This window comes from Euprymna scolopes, chromosome 36, assembly GCF_053919585.1.
Source record: "Euprymna scolopes isolate OS-2025 chromosome 36, ASM5391958v1, whole genome shotgun sequence".
NCBI lineage: Eukaryota > Metazoa > Mollusca > Cephalopoda > Sepiida > Sepiolidae > Euprymna > Euprymna scolopes.
The window spans coordinates 92,357,499-92,374,998 of record NC_136517.1 but is presented as its reverse complement, the minus strand read 5'-3'; the positions used below and the strand labels follow the sequence as shown (position 1 = coordinate 92,374,998).

Sequence of the window (17,500 nt, the reverse complement as noted above, 5' to 3'; positions counted from 1 at the left end):
GTAGCAACCATTTATGCCAAAACCGTACGTTTTCGTACGCGATTAATCTAAAGCACCTGCTCTTCTCACGCATTTAATATTGACCACACTTGATTTGGCTGATCTCATGGAAACCAATGTTTTCATATGATTATGATCCTTGTGTAGCATCATTCACCGTTTGCGAAATGAGTGGACTTCCCCAACGAAGGTAGTTTCCTGGAAGTATCATATTCGCATAATTATCTTCGCCTCGGGACTTGTTCCTCCAATACCGCAGTCAACAGGGAAAAAAAAAACTATTTCTAAAGTGGTCTTTTCCCTGTTGATTGCGGTATTTACGGCATAATCACGTTGACATCCCGGTTCCCGTTAGATCACCGAAGTTAAGCAACGTTGAGCCTGGTCAGTTCTAAAATGGGTGACCATTTGGGAATTCCAGGTGCTGTATGTGCTCTCTGCTTATCTCGGCATTGTTTCTGAAAGTCCTGGATTTTTTTTTCTCTTGCCACTGCACTCAAGCAGTGCCGATTCAGGAGAGGCGTGGTTGGAGATTACGCAACCTTTGCCTCACAATTACTGCCCTTACAAATGGTATCCATTGTTTCTTGAGACCTAACGATCGCGGTATTTATGCCAAAAATCGTACGCGTATGCTTTCGTACACGATTAATCTTAAGCACCTGCTCTTCCAACGATCGCGGTAGGATGCTGGTCCTGTATTGTTCTAGGAGGTTATCGCCCTCCATCAGGCTTGCCTTTTCTTTTTCAGAAGAGGTTAGTTTAATGCTTATCGCTTGCGATGCCGCTACCGGAGGATGCCGACGGGGCTGTCCAGGTATCTTTTGCAGGTCAGAGTGCTTCTCCTTAGGGATGAAAGGGGGCTGATATTTCAATTCTACTTTCTGGCTCTTGTATCGCAGTTCTCATTGGGAGAAATAAATAAACACCATCACATTCACAAGTGGTTCCCGCGTCGCATGTATCTAGCGGGTAAGGGAGGGGGGTACGACATTGGCGACGTTAGTTTTACAGTTTTCTTGTAGGGCAGTTTCACAGTTCATCACGTTCCTCTATTAGTTTATTGCTAATCGCCTGAGGTGCCGATACCGGGGAATGCCAACGGCGCTGTCCAGACATCTTTTACGGGCCGCTACTCCCTCTTTGGAGAGGCGGGGAAGCTTACTTTTCAATTCCGTCTCTCGCATAGAGCGCCTGATAATTCCAAAATGGGCACATATCTGGTACTGGCCAGGCTCAACGGTGCTTAACTTCGGTAATCTAACGAGAACCGCTACGCATCGTATAGAATCTATTTTTTTATTATGTAGTGATTGTATTGCTATGGTTTTCTAGATGCTAATTCCATGAAAGTTCGGCGTGTGTTTATAAAATAGTGCTCAATAAGTATTTCAAGAGCACTATTATAATATAAATTTATTTATTTATAAAAATATCATTGGCTACATATGTGCATACATGTGTCAGCTACGTCAACTACACACTAGACGCACCTAATCTTATTTATATATTGCTTTTGTGTATGCGATATCAGTTGAAATTTTAATGAATTTTGTTTCAGTCGATAAGAACGCCCGAGAAAGCTGGATTTCGAACGAGATCCTAGCTGAAATATGTATGTACATATCTAGCCAATGATGTTTGTAGAAATAAAAGAATTTATTTTATTTTAATAAAATTTAAATGAGAAATTTGAAAACTTTGAGGTGTCGGAAATAATAAAATCATTTCAATTTACTTTTTTATTGTCATAAGTCTAATATTTCGCTAAAATAGCTTCATTAGGATAGGAAGTCCGGTCTGTCATTTTTTTTTTTCTTTTCTCCATTTTGGTCTTATGGAGGAGGTGATGCTCCGGAGTAGAAGAGAAGAGAAATATACGTGTTGTTCCCGTGGTTCCACGTGTATTTTGCTCAGTTTTGAGCGGGAAATTTAAAGTAAAATATGGTCCATTTCTTATATATATACTAGCAAAAGTACCCGTCATTGATTGGGTTCAAAAACAACCTACAGAAAATGTACTCTGATTTATGAAAGTATGATAGGTTATGAAAAGGAAGGGTTGTAAATTTGGGGGTATCAAAACCAAAACAAAATATGATGAAAGTAAAAATAAAATAGATAAACCCCACATAATTTATTATACCATACCTGTTCACACTGAAACACTTATCACAATATTCTGTGGATCTATATTAAAAAAAACCTTGTTAAACTTTGTGATATATTTCCATTCTATGTGGTCAGGCACGAACGGACATCCCATAATTTTATTATACTATATTTCTTCAAACTGCAACATAATTATCAAAGTATACTTACGCAGATAGATATGAAAAGTCTTTATTAACGTTTGTCCCTATTTCCATTCTATGGAGGCCAGGCGCGAACGCAGACCCCACAATTTTATCATACCATCCCTATTTAAGTTGAAACATACTTATCAAAATATTCTTATGTACATCTATATCAAAAACATTTGTAAGCGTCTTTTTTTTTTTTTAAGTTTTAATTTTTTTTATTTCCATACTTTGTGGACCAGGCGCGAACGCAAACCCCACAATTTTCATGAACCAACGTTCTGCCAGATCAAACATACCAATTACTGTGTCTCGATACATCTTCTATCATTATATGTAATCAGTTTTCTATAATAGTCAACCGAACAGGAACCTATTCGTGACCAGACACACACACAGACGTTCAGATATATATAAAAAATAAATTCCACAGCCAAACAACGTCGCAGCCCACAAGAGCCATGACAGTCAAAGAACCGGAAGTCCAAGACTCGAGTTTCGCCCTTATTTGGGCTAATCAGTTAGACACATTCGAACTCAGGATTCGAAACCCGAGCCTCTTGCATGCAAGGCAAGCACTCTACCAACTGAGCAAACGCACTGCACACAAGAATTTCTATTAACCAACACAGATCAAGCAAACCGCGCCGAACGTTGAGACGAAGTAGGTTAATTTCACAGTCGGACTTCGGCGCGGTTTTACAAATATTTTAATGGAATGTGTTCTGATGAACTCGTTTCACTTGTACCCCCTCGACGTACATATCCCCGACAAACCCGCTCAGCAATAAGATCTCACCCATTCACTGTTGTTGTCACTAAATGCCAGAAATCTTTCGATTTTAATAGTTTCTTCCCTCGAACTGCTAGACTTTGGAATTCCCTTCCTGCTGCCTGCTTCCCTGGCTGTACTGATATGCAGAAGTTTAAATGTAACATAAACAAATATCTTGTTAATCTTTCCTAGGCATGGCCCCAGATAGTAGCCCCTTACGTCCAAGTGGCGATATGCTTTGTAAGGGGTGAACATGAGTAAAAAAACAAAAACAAAAAAAAGATAAAATCATTTTTACTTTTTTTGTTGTACGTCCAATATTTCGCTAAAATTAGCTTCGTCAGGGTAGGAAGTTCGGATATTTTTTTATTTTTCTTTTTCTTTTATGAATTAATTTAACCGGGATTTTTGAGTGTTATGGTTTGAGTGTTCGCTGGAACTGTAATTTCATTTTCGGTCGAATTATTACGAAGATACCAAAATGATACTTGATGTTTCCTTGCTAAACAGTTAGCTTTACAAGGTATGAACGCTTTATTTTTCATACTTTTAATGGCCTTGTGCCTATTTTTTTTTTTTTTTAATATGTTCCTTGAACGGGCGGTTCTATGAAAGAAACTTTCCTTATGGAATTGTTTGTTTAGTTTTAGACACAGAGAATGGGCGAAATTGTTGACAGTGATTGTAGCTAGACCAGCGTTTGTTGCGAATGTTTTACGGGGGGCGGGCATAGATTGATTAAATTGTATTTTTATCTTATAGCAAATGAATAATTCAGAGTGTAATGTCTTTTCCTTTCTAACAGAAGAGACGTTGTGAGACTCTCTCTGCTTTGTCGTTATTTTCACGACAGGTGCCCAACTGAGCTTCAATCTACATAGGAGTCAGCACTTATCATGGCCCGGAGGCCACTCGAGGATAAGGATTATTGAATGAACAGTAGTCAGTGGGATACGCATCGTAGTAATTGTTAGTAGTGAAAAATTGGTAAATTGGATTACTTAAGGGGAACGGCTCATCAAGAATTTGTTTACTTTAGACTTGAAGACTACCAAACCGTAGTCATCTGGAAAACGGACAAACAGAAGAGAGTTCTACAGGTGTGCAGCTCTAAGAAAGAAACTTTGTTCATGGAATTTACGTTTAGGTTTTGGCACAGATAAAGAGTGGAGGAAATTATTGATAGTGGTTTTAGCTAGATGAGTGTCTCTCATGAAAGTTTGGCGAAGGGAGACAATAGATTGGAGCTCAGACGAGCGCTTGCCATGAAAATAAGGATAAAGCAGAGCCAGGCTCGCAACGTCTCTTCTGTGGGGAAAGAGGTTGCAGGGAAGAGAAAAGGGCATCTCCCTACTAGGCTACGAAGTCTATTTTGAACTCTGTCAAGGCAGGATGAGTTGCTTCCAGCAGCCCCTGCCCAGATGTGGCAACAGTACTCCATCCTCGGACATATCTGCACTTTTATATAGATAGAGAATTGCATCAGCAGTGACATATCTACTGGCGCATTAAAAGGATCCCACTATTTTTCCAGTGACCTTGGCAACAGTTTGGATTTATCATGATGACAAATAAAAACACGTCTATTTCTCGCATTTGAAGAGGCAGAGAACATAGAGACGCACGGACTTGTGTCAGTATTATAACGAGTGTGCTACCTGCTTGAAAATTTGCCATCTGTTATGGGGCACGAAGGGAATACACGTATAAAAAAGGAAATCAAATAGAATGTTGGCTTTCATGTACGTTAAACTGTCGTCTCATTATTTAGGCACGAGGAGTAGTCACACAGGCTATCATCAAATATTTATCTTTATGAACAACTTGTGGTGTTCCCTGGAGTCTGAGTGTCAAGAAGTCTCCTCAGATTTCCAGAACTCTTCACCTGTCTCGATAACCTTTGCAAAAGAATTTGCGTTATCGCAACAGCCGTTTATCATTGATTTCTCTTTGGCAACGACCATTGGGCGTCACTGGAATTTGGGTTGCAATAAGCCTCCGCAAGATCCCAGTTCTCCTTGCACTCATCTAGCGGAAGTCTGGTTAGTGCTCTCTCCTCGGTTTTTCCATCCTCCTTGACCCTCACTAATTTTGTCCGGCGCCTGTTTACACACGCGAAAAAAAGGGGGGAGGTCGGAAAGATACAATAAATAAATAAATAAATAAAAAGGCGGGAGCTTTTCAACTTATAGGAGGGGAGCCGGAGCTTTCCAACAAACTGAATAAAAAGAGTCAGAGCTTCTCAAGGTACGTGTATGCTCGTGCGCGCATACACGCATACATGCACACATACACACGAACTTCTTGCGGATGGAAAAAAGAGTCGCAGCTTCTCAACGTACGGGGTGGGGTGGGGGGAGTCGGAGTTTCGTGATGCACGGGATGAGGAAGGGGAGACGGAGCTTTACAAGACACTGAATGAAAAGGGCTACGCTTTCTCAACGCGCGCACACACACACACACACACACACGAACTTTCTGCGTATAGAAAAAAAAGAGCCGGAGTTTTCCAACGCAGGTAAAAAGAATACCCCTCTCTCTCTCTTTCTCTCTCTCTCTCTTTCTCTCTCTCTCTTTCTCTCTCTCTCTTTCTCTCTCTCTCTCTTTCTCTCTCTCTCCGTCTCTCTAAAAAAATGAATAAAAACCGCATAAAAACTCGGAGCTCCCCAACACACAAAATACAGTGTTAATTCGAGTGACAATCATTTTAAATACGAGTTTTCTGTCGAATCAATCTTTCTCCCAAGTTTCGTCCGTCTCGCTCGTTCTCGCGCTCTTTCTATCCGTTTATCTTGGATTCCGTTATGGAAATAGAAACGCCGCAGGTATCGCTTCCCGTCCGATGTCGTCTTTTTCAACAGCAACTGTCGCCGCGAAACTGGCTTCATCGCAAGTGTAATTAAAATACGAATCGCTCGTTGACTTTATTATTACTCCTATTCCTTTGGCCTCACGTGGAGTTTCTCTTCATATTTTCCTGTCACGTTTCTGTGATGTATCTATGAATATAAATCTAATCCTGATAATACAGGCTGGTAGACACGTATATGCATATGAACACGATTGGAGTAATAGCTTGAATACAATTAGGTATGATCAAACGTAAGTTGAAAGATAGTGACGAACATATGTTGCCAGATAGATAGTCGTGAACAGATGTTGGGAGATAGACTGGCCAATACACGTCGTTAGACTGACCAACATGTCGTTAGATAGATAGCGACCAACAAACTGACATCGTCAGATGAATAGCGACTAACAGACGGACGTCGTCAGTTAGATAGCGATCAACAGATGGACGTCGTCAGATAGACGGCGACCAACAGACTACGTCGTCAGATAGACGGCGACCGACAGACGGACGTCGTCAGATAGATGGCTACCGACAGACGTACGTCGTCAGATACACAGCGACCGACAGACAGGCAGGTGTCGTCAGAAAGACAGCAAGCGACCAACAGACGGATGTCGTCAGATAGAGGGCTACCGACAGACGTACGTCGTCAGATGGACACGGCTAACAGACGGACGTCGTCAGGTAGATAGCGATTAGCATACATCGACAGATAGACATGAACCGTCGTCGCTAGCCAGCTAAACAGATAGTCAAAGTCACCAACCGACGCCGGTGGATAGATAGGTAGCTATTAATCGGGATCGCTATGTAGATAGGATAAATATGCTTGGGGTAATGAATTTCTATTAGTATGTTTTTATCTATCTATTCACGTGGATCATCAATCTCTCTTTCTCTCTGTGTGCGTCGAACCCTGCATTTCCCTGTGTCTGTGTGAGCGACGTGCCTAGGTAATACAACCCTAGTTAAAGAGCAGACACACCGAACCTGAATGGGCCACTTTCGCTTACTACTAAATTACGAATGCCATTTTCAGCCACTCTCTCTCTCCTCTCTCTCTCTCTCCCCCTCTCCCTCTCTCCTCCCCCTCTCCCTCTCTCTCTCTCCCCCCTCTCTCTCTTCCCCCTCTCCCTCTCTCTCTTCCCCTCTCCCTTCTCTCTCTTCCCCCTCTCCCTCTCTCTCTTCCCCCTCTCCCTCTCTCTCTCCCCTCTCCCTCTCTCTCCTCTCTCCCTCTCTCTTTCCCCCTCTCCCTCTCTCTCTTCCCCTCTCCCTCTCTCTCTTCCCCTCTCCCTCCTCTCTCCCCTCTCCCTCTCTCTCTTCCCCTCTCCCTCTCTCTCTTCCCCTCTCCCTCTCTCTCTCCTCCCTCTCTCTCTCTCTCCCTCTCTCTCCTTCTCCCTCTCTCTCTCTCTCCCCTCTCTCTCTTCTCCCCCTCTCTCTCTCTCCCCCTCTCTCTCTTCTCTCCCTCTCTCTCTTCTCCCCCTCTCTCTCTTCTCCCCCTCTCTCTCTCTCTTCTCCCTCTCTCTCTCTCTCTTCTCCCTCTCTCTCTCTCTCTACTCCCTCTCTCTCTCTCTACTCCCTCTCTCTCTCTCTCTACTCCTCTCTCTCTCTCTCTACTCCCTCTCTCTCTCTCTTCTCCCTCTCTCTCTCTCTCTTCTCCCTCTCTCTCTCTCTCTCTCTTCTCCTCTCTCTCTCTCTCTTCCTCCCTCTCTCTCTCTTCTTCTCTCTCTCTCTCTTCTCCCTCTCTCTCTCTCTTCTCCCTCTCTCTCTCTCTTCTCCCTCTCTCTCTCTCTTCTCCCTCTCTCTCTCTCTCTCTTCTCCCTCTCTCTCTTCCCCCTCTCTCTCTCTTCCCCCTCTCTCTCTCTTCTCCCTCTCTCTCTCTCTCTCTTTTCCCCTCTATCTCTCTTTTTCCCCTCTATCTCTCTTTTCCCCTCTATCTCTCTCTTCCCCTCTATCTCTCTCTTCCCCTCTATCTCTCTCAAAACACACACACACACACACACACACATATAATTTACTTAGGCAAAATTTTCTGCTGTTGTCGTTGAATATATTACACAATCTTTGTCTAGTAAACACATTGTAAGCAATATTTTCAAAATTCTAACGAATTTTCGCAAGTGAGGTTGAAAAGATTTCCAAATGTCGTGTTGTCTGTGACTTTCTTCATCGCCCGAGCTTTCGACTAACTCCGGGTTATCTACTCGACGGTAGTAGCGGGCTAGTTAGCATTCTCCCTGTTCTGTTTAACCATTTTCCTAACTCTTCCCGACTGTTTTATGGGGCGTGTTTTATTTTATTTTTACTTATTTTTATGAAGTTGGTAAGTAACTCTATTACGTAAAAGTCACTTTGAGTGCGTGTGTGTGTGTGTCTGTGTGTGTGTGTGTGTGCGTGTGTTACTTCCTCATTGATTCCGAAACGGCTGAGCCTATCTTTTTCAAATTTCACACGAAGGTAATTTATGTGTGTGGCAGTGTTCTTAGATAGGGTTTCTGTAGAAAATCATCCGATAATTATCGAAAATCGAAAAAAACAAAAAAAACAAAATCCGATCTTAAATATAGCTTTTCTCTCTTATAGATAAAAAATAATAATTTTTACAGGGGAATATTTTACGTTACACCGGCCAGGAAGCTAATAAAATCTGAACTAATAATTTCTTAAAAAAAAAAACAAGAGTTATTATAATCTGGAGATATAGTTTAATAGTAGAGCATTTGAATACAGATCGAAGGATCCTCTGTTCAGGTCCGGATGAATGTCACCATTTTATTTTAATTTTTCGTTAATGAGTTTAATTTACGATAAAAAAAGAGACACTATTGAAAATCGCCGCAAATCATTTCTTTGTATGCATATTTTAAAAGTAAACATTAACTAGAAGTGACTTTTCCAGGGCATTCATCGTCAAGCATAAATATCAGCTGACGTGATATTGTAAACAAACACAGACGGAATTTGATGAACGACATTATTATTATTTATTTATTTATTTACTAGCTTAGGTACCTGGCGTTGCGCGAGTGTTTGGAGGTGTGTGTTGGGCATAAAAAAAGTAGGAGTAAGCAAGGAGGCTCGAACCCGTGACGCGAAAGCGGAAAAGAAAGGGGAGGTGTGTGTAAGAGTGTTGGTTGAGAAAAAAAAAAAAGAAAAAAAAATTTCGAACGCAAAATAAAGTGATAGTAGGCAAGCAGGCTCAAACCAGAATCGCGAGGGAGGAAAAGAAAGTGAAAAAAAAAAAAACGTGACGTGTTAGCTGTTGCGCCCATCGCCAAACCGGAAGTGACATAGGTTTAAATTAAGGCTAGACAATCAAAAAGAGGCGATGACTTTCGAAAATATCGGCAAAAAGGGTGACCCCTCCATGTAGAAAAGTACCCAGTTGCGGGTGAAGGAATTAATGTTTTTAGCCAATGTTTTAATATTTGTCTTCCGTAGAGTCGAGCGTTAAAATAATACCGATCTCGTAAAAATCCGTTGTCGAAAGTTTTTGCGAGACATACAAACATACATGCATTCAAACAGACAGGTGAGATTTATATTATAGATTTATTTGCAAATTAGTCCACCCAGCAAATTATTCCTCGTAATATATAATAATCAATAGAGGATTGATTCTATAATGATTAATACATATGCAATTTGTATAAATTAAGATAGGTTAAAGTGTATTGTATGACCGGGCAACGCCAGGCTACCAGCCATTTAGTTTATAGCGGTTTCTGGTAGTTCCAGTTTTATCCCGTATCTTTTATTACTTTCATTGTAGTCTGAACTATTCGATGTTTTTAATGGATATTTTTTTCTTAGCTATACCTTAACACTTCCGCCGTTCCCAACAAGCAAGCTTTCGACAAAATTGGAAAAGAAATTGTCTCACCAGTCTGATAAAGTAGTTTATGGTGGCTTTTCGTTATGGCCCCAAATGCTCCAATTACAATAGAAATCAGATTTATTCGTATTATTTGGATTCATCAATTTACTGTTCTTATCTTGAGTATGATTTTCACAACGTTTCGGTCGCTGTAACCCCCGACCTTCTTCAGGTGTATCTTGTCGAACTCGGGAATGTTTCTGTCGAACTCGGGAATTTGGACGGAATTTTGAACGGAGACTTTATGTACTTCATGTTCTTGTTCCGTCAGCTATGATTGGACAGAGGTCCTAAGTCATTCGCAATTGTATTTTTTCGGTCGCCCACCATGAGGATTGAACCTTCAACCTACAGGAGAATATCACTTTTTACAATTGATTTTTCCAAGTACTCTAGTCACTGCGCCATGGGTCTTTGCGTCCTTCTCGAGTTCGGCAGAAAAATTCCCGAATTCGACAAGATGCACATGAAGAAGGTCGGAGTTTACATCGACCGAAACTTTGTGAAAGTGAGAACAGTAGTCTGATGAATCCAAATAATACGAATAACCAATCCTTATCTCAAAAAGTTCAGATTGACTTTACATTTCTTTAATTTAACAAATTCCAATTTCAGATTTTGACACAGTGGACCCCGACATACGAGATTCGTTATCGGATGAAGCTCGTATCTCGAATTAAAATGGCACCATTAAGGAGACGTAGTGAAACACAACACACTCGATCACATAGCGGTTGCATCTGGAAACTCATTACTTGGATTTTCGCTCGTATGTAGGGGAGGATTTTTGCTCTGAAGCAATCTCGTATCTCGAATTTCTCGTAACTCGGGTAGCTCGTATGTTGGGGGTCCACTGTATTTAGTTTTTCATGTTCTTTCTCTTGTACTTTGGCATTGAAAGGCTAGGTCATGTCAATGATTGAGCAAGTTCTCTTTTTTATGTTTAAAACAAATTATATCAGATTTGGAATGTTCAAGGACCTTATTAGTTTGTATGCGCATGTTCCAAATAAGTTTGACGTTGTCGTTTTCCTGTAGCACTTCTGATTTATGCTCACAACTAGGACTGTGACAACAGCATATTCTTTTCATTGTTTTGACTCTTACGTATATATCCGTTAATATCTTATATGTTTTTATATAGACTGATGTAGTTCTTGCTTGATTGACTGTGTCTTCCTGTGTCGGATATATACTTGAGAGTCCAAAGAATAAAGAGAATAAACTTCTTGTTGTGGTCTAATTCATAGAGTTCGCGCATTATTAGTAGTAGTCCTAGTATTATTAATTGTAGTAGTAGTAGTAATAGTATTGTTTTTATTATTTATTACTAGCGGGACCTGTGGAAATTCCACAAGGGACTCATTCATATGTAATATATTGATGTTGGCATTCTGTAGATGTTCAGTGTCAATGGAGACGCTCTGATATTATGGTAGCTTTTTTGTTAAAACTGCAAAAGTATATATAAGCTAGTACGAACGCCCGGTAAAGACCATGCGTAAAGTGTGCTTAAATATGATATTTTAATTCTTGCAGATTTCGTATATATTATTATAGAGTTAATATTCTATCGATTTTTATTGTTGCAATTTAAAAAATAAAACAATATATCCATATAATATGGGTGCATTAGCTTGAATTGAAACCGAAATAAAAACTTATATATGTGTGTGTGTATATATAACTTGAGTTCCTTCAGTCATAACCTAAACTAAAACTTATGAGGAATTATTGGTAAAATTATGTATTTAAAAAAGAAATAAATCATTTAAGTGTCATCAGCTATAGTCGAAACCGAAACCAAAACTTATGAAAAATTCTTGGTAAAATTATTTATAAGAAATAGAACATAACAATCAAACGACCCGGATGTAACCGTTACAGACAAAAGAACACACACGTCATCGTATTAATATATAGATTATTATTTGTACTCGCTAGGAGTTCTCAAACAAACAATCATCAGAGATTATTCATTGCCAACAGCCAGTGGTGTTCCCTGAAGATTGGACAACATGTCTCCCTACATTTTTAATAGTCTCAGTCTCCGTCGTTGTGTTATCGCAACAGCCGCTTACTATTGATTTGTCGTTGTTTTTTTCCATAGACATTACCACTTATCAAGCCTCAGAGACCACTCGAGGATAAGGGTTAAAGAGTATACAGTAGTCAATTGGACAATATAGTAATCGTTAGTAATGGAAATTCGGTAAATTTGTTAACTTAAGTGGAATGGCTCATCAAGAACTTGTTTACGTTGGACTTGAAGACAACCATATTGTAGTCAGCCGGAAAGCAGGCAAACGGAAGACAGTTCTACAGGCGTGTAGTTCTACGAAACCTATGATAAATAAAATACCAAAACATATTAATTCCATATTAAATATTACAGAGTATCCTATACATTTATATCTACCAATTTTTATTCCCTTTTGGAAAATATAAAAAATATATAACTCATAAAACTATGCCTGCGTTTGTTAGCTGAGGTGATTGGGCACCCCAGAAGGACAAAGCGACGTCTACCTCATAGGAAAACTGAGATACAACTGCGCTATACCATGTGCGCTATACTCTCACGAAGTCAGAAGAGTGCTAGAAGAGAGGAAAGAAATGTTGCCAACTGGGGATTATGACGACTTAAGTAAAATTGGGGTGACAAACATGCTATTAGACTAAAGCAGGGACAAACAAAAAATGTTCTCATTTAAAATTTGAACAAAAAAAAAACACACACACACACACACACACAAAAGACGCAAAAGACAGACAGCATAACTATGTAATGGCTGAATACATCCGGGTTCCTCCTCACAAGAATATCATTGCCTGGTGTAAGCCATAAACACCGACGAGTATTGCAGTCTGGGGGAGATGACAAAAGATACGCCGGAAGCTTAAAGCTTAAGCTTATTACCATATACGACTAAGAACAAGCGTTCATTAATGCGACTTATTATATGTTGTTGCTTGACTACTTGTAGCCAAGATCACCCAGCTATCTCAAACAAATATATCCCTTTCCAGGACAAATCGGAACCGATCACCTAATCGTGGATTCTATAGGACGAAATAAAAATCGCGAGACTCACAGCTTGTTCTGGAGAATTCTTGCGATGGCCGCGTCCAACTCCTTGATTATATGGTTCAAAAAGTTAAGTATAAGTCCTAATATTTAGCGATGTTTTACTTTTATTAGCCACAAACAAGGCACAGTGTTACTTGCGCGTAAAAGGGCTACTTTTTGCAGCCTTATTTAAATCGACACTTTTTAGAGAGTTAGTTAATATTGATTGAACTTCTGCATGCCAGTACATTGAGGAAAGCAGAACATTTGTTTTTTTTTACAAAGGAATCACCATTTATTGAGCCCCGGAGGCCACTCGAGGATAAGGGTTAATGAGTGTACAGTAGTCCATGGAAAAGTAATTGTAGTAATTTAACCAATTTGGATTACTTAAGGGGATGGCTCATAAAGAACTTGTTTACTTTGGACTTGAAGACAACCGTATTGTAATCAGTTGGAAAGCAGGAAACCTGAGCAGAGTTCCACAGGTGTGCAGTTCTAAGAAAGAAGTTTTGTCCATGGAATCTACGTTTAGGTTTAGGCACAGATAAAGAGTGGCGGAAATTATTGATAGTGGTTTCAGGTAGACGTATGTTTTTCGTGAAAGTTTAGCAAAAGGGGGCTACAGATTGGAGCTCAGACGAACACTTGCCATAAAAATAAAAGGCTCGTATAATCTCTTCTGTTGGGAAAAGTTTGCAGCGAAGAGAAAGGGGTATCTCCCACTAGGCTACGCAGTCTATTTTGAATTTAAATACGATTGAATGCCGTTTCCCCACACCCGTTTCTCATACCCGCTCTCCTGGACGCCACTGATCAGGACAAAACCGTGAGTTATCTCCGATCTTTTTATATGTGCTGCTAATTAATAGTAGTGTCTAGATTCAAAGTGCATACCGTACCATGAAATGCCAGCGGGTTTGATAAAATTCCATCTCGTATGTTCAGAATTCCTGTAAGAATAAAAAAAAAAGGTTGGCTTTCTTGAACATTCCTTTGATTCGGGGCATATCCGCAACTAGTTAACTGTCCTCTTAATCGGCTTCGAACACAGTGGAATTATCGGCCTTTACGCACGTACGTACGTACACCCACTAGAAAAACGTTAAGGTCTTTAACAATCCTCCTTTTAACCAGAATACGTGTTGCTAAGATCGGGAATAATAAACGTCGACGCACAGAAAAAGATTTTCTCTCTTTTGTCAGCGTAAGTAAATTTTAGCACGTTAAAGGAATTCACATTCTTTGCAGCATCCTTGGCAATATCCTCAATGTATTTGTTCCAATTCATGTTGCAGGTGAATGTGAACCAAGGAGTTTGAACGATGAGCTCTTCGTTTTGTTGATCAAATGTATTGGAAACTGATTACAAAGACCAAAGCAGAAATCCTAATATATTAGACTCTTACTATTCGTGTATCAAGAATTAAAAGCGACTGTGGAATATAGCAGTTTAAATAGCGACCGTAAAATATGGCCCCCTTAATAGCGTCCGTAAAATATGGTCCCTTTAATAGCGACCGTAAAATGTGGCCGCTTTGATAGCGACCATTAAATATGGCCCCTTTAATAGCGAACATTAAATATGGCCCCTTTAATAGCGACCATTAAATATGGTCCCTTTAATAGCGACCATTAAATATGGCCCCTTTAATAGCGACCATTAAATATGGTCCCTTTAATAGCGACCGTAAAATATGGTCCCTTTAATAGCGACCGTAAAATATGGTCCCTTTAATAGCGACCGTAAAATATGGTCCCTTTAATAGCGACCGTAAAATATGGTCCCTTTAATAGCGACTGTAAAATATGGTCCCTTTAATAGCGACCGTAAAATATGGTCCCTTTAATAGCGACTGTAAAATATGGTCCCTTTAATAGCGACCGTAAAATATGGTCCCTTTAATAGCGACTGTAAAATATGTTCTCTTTAATAGCGACCGTAAAATATGGGCCCTTTAGTAACGACCGTAAAATATGGTCCCTTTAATAGCGACCGTAAAATGTGGATCCTTTAATAACGACCGTAAAATGTGGCCCCTTTAATAACGACCGTAAAATGTGGCCCCTTTAATAACGACCGTAAAATGTGGCCCCTTTAATAACGACCGTAATATGTGGCCCCTTTAATAACGACCGTAAAATGTGGCCCCTTTAATAACGACTGTAAAATATGGACCTTTTAATAACGACCGTTAAGTATAGAACTTTTAATAGCGACTGTAAAATTTAGCACCTTTGATAGCTACAGTTAAATATAGCATTTTTAATAGTTACCGTAAATCATAGCACTTTTAATAGCGATTGTGAAATATAGCACTTTTAATGGCGACCGTAAAATATGGAAGTTTTAATGGCGATTTATATAAAGTGTCCTTCTCTGTATGGTGCAAAACTGTCTCTATCAAATCTCTATCAATTTTAGTTGTACAGATTTGATATATATATGTGTGTGTGTGTATTTATATTTAGAGGTATATTTAGTAAAAAAGCAGGAAAAGGCTGAAATAATAAAAATATATATATATATGATTTTTTGGACCTGTGAAACAAATTCAATTTGGTGATTAGCCGGTAAAAATAGCTGCTAAGGGGTCAAAGTTAAAAAACTGGAATTGACAGGTATAAGTGGATTAAACTTGTTACTTCTAAGTATGCGCAAATGTACATTTATATGTTAAAGTCGGCTACATTTTAAAGATTTCTTATCTATTTGTCGTTAGCACAAACGGTAACAAATAAGGCTGGAACACTAAATGTTTTGATTTCGATTCTAGTTAATGGCACAAAAACCTGCATGAACTAAAATATCATATTTAAGTGTATTTTACGACGGGGCAACGCCGGGGAACCTGATAGTTGATTATAGAATATACTCATTGCTTTCATTTTAAAGTTGGTCATATAATCTCTTATAATTTATGCGTGAACTAGAATTGTTTTTTTAGCCTATATATTAAGACAAATTTTCATTGTACAACGGAACTCTGTAATTTCCGTGCCCACAAGATACGATTTTATGTGTGCGATGTCAAACATTTCTTTCAAGATAGATCGATTGGTGTATCTATCTACTATTATATCAAAGTCACTTTGTGTGTGTTTCAGTTCGTTCCTCGGAGGTTCCGAAACTGCTGGGCCCATCTTTTTTCAAATTTCACAGAAAGCTAATTTATATGTCTCGCAGTGTTCTTAGAAATGTTTCGTACATAAATTCATCCGATAAGTATCGAAAAAAAATTCGATCCTAAAGAGATTTTCTTTCTTATAGATTAAAAAAAAAAAACAATTTTTACAGGGGAATATTTTACGTTACACCGGCCAAGGTAGATAATAAAATTACAGTAAATTATTTAATTTATTTATTGCTGGCTATTCTCATCTTTCTTAGTTGTTGTTCATGATATTTCGGCCAACTATTCCTCTGGCCTTCGTCAGGTGGTAAACGCAACAGGATATGAACTCTGAACCTCCTAACTGCATTCTCAGCAAATACTGCCATCCATAGTTTTTGATTGTAGTAATCCATGAGAATGCAGTTAGGAGATTCGGAGTTCCTATCCTGTTGTGGTTACCACCTGACGAAGGCCAGAGGAATACTTGGCTGAAACGTTGTGAAAAAACAGCTAAGAAAGACGAGAATAATACCCGGCAATAAATAAATTAATTAATAAATAATACTCATCTCAATAACGAATTCCAATTTAATAACATATATAGTAAATTATTTCTTCTTAAAAACAGATTGTCATCTGGAGATATAGTTCAGTGGTAGAACATTCAACTATAGATCGAATGATCCCGTGTTCAAGTCCGGGTGTACCTCACCATTTTATTTTAATTTTTTTTATTAATTTACAATAGAAGAGGTAATATTTAAAATCGCCGCAACTCATTTTTTTTTTTTTGTTTTTGCATATTTTAAACGTCAACATTAATCAGAAATGACTTTTCCAGGGTATTCCTCGTCAGTTGACATGATATCGTAAACAAACATGGGCATAATTTGATGAACAACATTATTATTATTATTATTATTATTATTATTATTATTATTATTATTTTATATTTTTTATTTTTTTATTTTATTTATTTATTTTGCGAGTTAGTCCACCGGCCAACTTCTTCCTCGGAATATATAATCAATAGAGGACTGATTCTATAAAAATACATACGCATCTGCATAAATTAAAATATCACGTTTAAGTGTATTGTACCAGCGGGCCACGCCGGGCTACCAGATAGTATATGTACAGGCCAGCTTTACATGGTTTTAAAGTGTTTTCAAACCTATTAATTCTTTACATAAGCAAACTGTCACGTGAACGATTTGCACATGCGCAGTCGAAAAACAGTCGACAAACATAAACATCCGATGGCCCCCTACGTACCTATTTTTTAATTGTGATCCCTTTTATCCACTTCTCTGTATACCCTATATATCAAATTTCAAGTCTTTAGATCAAAGAATCGTTGAGTATATAGGTTGAGAAGTGTCCTCAGATACACGCAGATACATTCTCCCTTTTATAGATGGGTGTGTATATATATATATATATATATATATATATATATATATATATATATATATATATAAATAAATTAGATTTCAACACTAATAAGT

The 17,500-nt window shown here is 38.8% G+C and overlaps 1 protein-coding gene and 1 pseudogene across 8 annotated transcripts in view; both read left to right on the top strand.

The window, feature by feature from the left end:
- The window catches only part of LOC145260676 (E3 ubiquitin-protein ligase TRIM9-like), a 1,004,508-nt gene that overhangs the window by 19,871 nt on the left and 967,137 nt on the right, over positions 1-17,500 (top strand). The window lies entirely within an intron of this gene.
- Positions 316-433, top strand: LOC145260767 (5S ribosomal RNA; annotated as a pseudogene).